The following is a 2,500-nucleotide window of genomic DNA, read 5'->3' on the forward strand; positions in this document are numbered from 1 at the left end:
CTGAACAATTCTGTTGAGCGATACCTTCATCATATTCACAGGCATGGAACTTCGTGGGTGATCCAAAGTGATCCAAAGTTAAAAGTAAGCCTTCTATGAATACAGTTCTATTTGTAGTTGTCAGTTGTTGTTTTTTTAAAATGTATTTATCAGTCTGTATCTAGTTACTAGATTTGACTATATTCTAGTTAAAGGACAGTGATCTGTTCTGCGTTACCTAAAGAGCAAGTTTGTTGATTTCGCAATTTTTTTTTAATAATTTTTTTTATATCGTCTCTTTCTTTTTCGTTTTCTGTTTCTCTTTTCTTCTTCTTCTTCTTTTTTTCATATTTTATTTTTTTATTTTTTTAATCTAAGCGTAGACTCTGATTATGTGCGTGTTTCATGAAATTGCTTTCTTTGGCGGTTTATTTCTCGATTAGTTAAAAAAAAAAAAGTATTTACCTATTTGTGTATCACTTATTATCTGTTTATTACTAATTATTAATTGATATTCACTTGACAGTCTTCAACCAAAATCTTCCACAATCTTTTTGTTGCACTTGAAATCTGCTTTCTGACGTCGTGGACGTTTGATATTTGTTTGCGTTAGCATTTATTCAGTCATTCCTTGTTTGTTCGATTTGTTTCCTCTTATTTATTGACTTTGTTTCATTTTACTTCAGTCAGTCAGTCAGTCAGTCAGTCAGTTAGCTAGTTAGTCAGTCAGTCAGTCAGTCATTTAGTCAGCTAGTCAGTCAGTCAGTTGATTGGTCAGTTAGCTAGTTAGTCAGTCAGTTAGGTAGTCAGTTATTTAGTCAGTTAGTGAGTCAGTTAGTTTTACTGGGTCACGTTTGACGAAGCATACAGTGCTACCCGCAGCAGAAGAACTCTTAGTATAGATCCTCCAGACAGAATCACACACACACACACACACACACACACACACACACACACACACACACACACACACACACACACACACACACACACACACACACACACACACACACACACACACACAAACAGATTGAAGGGGTGAAGGGGTAGGGGGGAAGAGGCCACAGACAGTCGCAGCAGTGTTGACACGCTGCTTGGCGACAGGAGAAAAGAAGAAACATAAAAGGAGCAACGGCTTCTTTTTTTTTTTTTTTCCTCGCCGCCGCCTGCTCTTGTTGGCAGTTCCAACCAAGTCTGTTAGAGTCCCCTCGGCCGGCTGTGGCCCCCGCGCCCCCTCCCCCCCTCCCCGACCCCTCCCCCCCCTCCCCACCTTTCCACTTTCTCATTCCCTCTCTGTCTGTGTCTGCATGTGTTTATGTATCTGTCTGTCTGTCTGTCAATCTATCTGTCTGTCTGTCTGTCTCTCTGTCCGTTAGTCAGTCAGTCTGTCTTGTCTGTTTGTCTGTCTGTCTGTCTGTCTCTCCTCTCCCCCTTCCCACCCCTCTTTCCTCTCTCTCTCTCTTCTGTCTCTCTAATACCCCCTCTCTCTCTACCTCCCACTCCTCCCACACCTCTCTTTCTCTCTGTTTTTTTTCTTCTTCTCTCTCTCTCTGTTCTCTTCCTTTCTGTTCTCTTTTCTCTCTCTCTCTCTCTCTCTCTCTCTCTCTCTCTCTCTCTCTCTCTCTCTCTCCTCCCTTTCCCTCTCTCTCACTCTCTCTTCTCTCTCTCCCTCCCCCCCCCACTCCATCTCTCTCCCACCCCACCCAATACCTTCTCACTCTCTCTCCCTATCCCTCTCTCACTCACTCTCTCCCCTCCCTCCCCTCCTCACTACTCTTTCTCTGTCTGTCAGTCAGTCAGTCAGTCTTCAGTGTGAAGGTGATCTGGTGGTTAGGTGTGTCAGCCTCCTCCACCGTACAGTTCACGTCGTGCGCCAGTGAATAACCAACCCACAGCTCCTTGGGCCCTGTCTCCTTAATCGGCCTGCTTGCCAAGGGGACAAAAGAGGCGGCCCGAAGGAGAACTTATTGATTCCCTTTCACTCAAGGACTACCAGGACCGACCCCCTGTGGTAGTGGTAGTAGTAGTAGTAGACTTCTTCGTTTGCTTCGGCTCGGTTCGTTCGTTCGTTTGTTCGTTCCTTCCTTCCTTCCGTCCTTCCTTTCTTACTGCAGGGCTGGTGGTGGGCGGTTGGGTGGTTGTTGTTATTGGTGGTGGGGGTAGGTGTGTGTGTGTGTGTGTGTGTGTGTGTGTGTGTGTGTGTGTGTGTGTGTGTGTGTGTGTGTGTACGAGCTGACAGGCTTGCTGGTAGTACATCAACAACGAGCGGCATACATCTGGGAAAATCGGAAATCCTAAGAAAAGTAAAAGGGCACTTAAAATAATAATTAAAAAAAACAAAAACAAAAAAAAAACAAAAAAAAAAACCCAACAACAAGCAAAGAACCAACCAACCAACCAAACAAAAACAAAAAACAAAAACAAACAAACAAACAAAAAACAGGTGCAAGTCCATCACACCATTGATCGCCAGACAGAAAGAAAGACAAAGAGAGGGATGGGCCGGGTTAGTCTAGCATGA

General features: G+C 44.0%; 1 protein-coding gene across 3 annotated transcripts in view; it reads left to right on the plus strand.

Annotated features, from left to right (window-relative positions):
* The window catches only part of LOC143301504 (5-hydroxytryptamine receptor 1D-like), a 167,665-nt gene that overhangs the window by 148,380 nt on the left and 16,785 nt on the right, over positions 1 to 2,500 (plus strand). Inside the window, exon 1 of one of the 3 annotated variants that reach the window (XM_076615868.1) lies at positions 1 to 84. This exon is cut by the window's left edge and continues 544 nt beyond it. The exons of the other annotated variants lie outside the window; for them this stretch is intronic. The gene's annotated coding sequence lies outside the window, so the exon portion shown is untranslated. The remainder of the gene's footprint in view (positions 85 to 2,500) is intronic. 3 annotated transcript variants of the gene reach the window in all.

This window comes from Babylonia areolata, chromosome 2 (assembly GCF_041734735.1).
Source record: "Babylonia areolata isolate BAREFJ2019XMU chromosome 2, ASM4173473v1, whole genome shotgun sequence".
Lineage (NCBI taxonomy): Eukaryota > Metazoa > Mollusca > Gastropoda > Neogastropoda > Buccinidae > Babylonia > Babylonia areolata.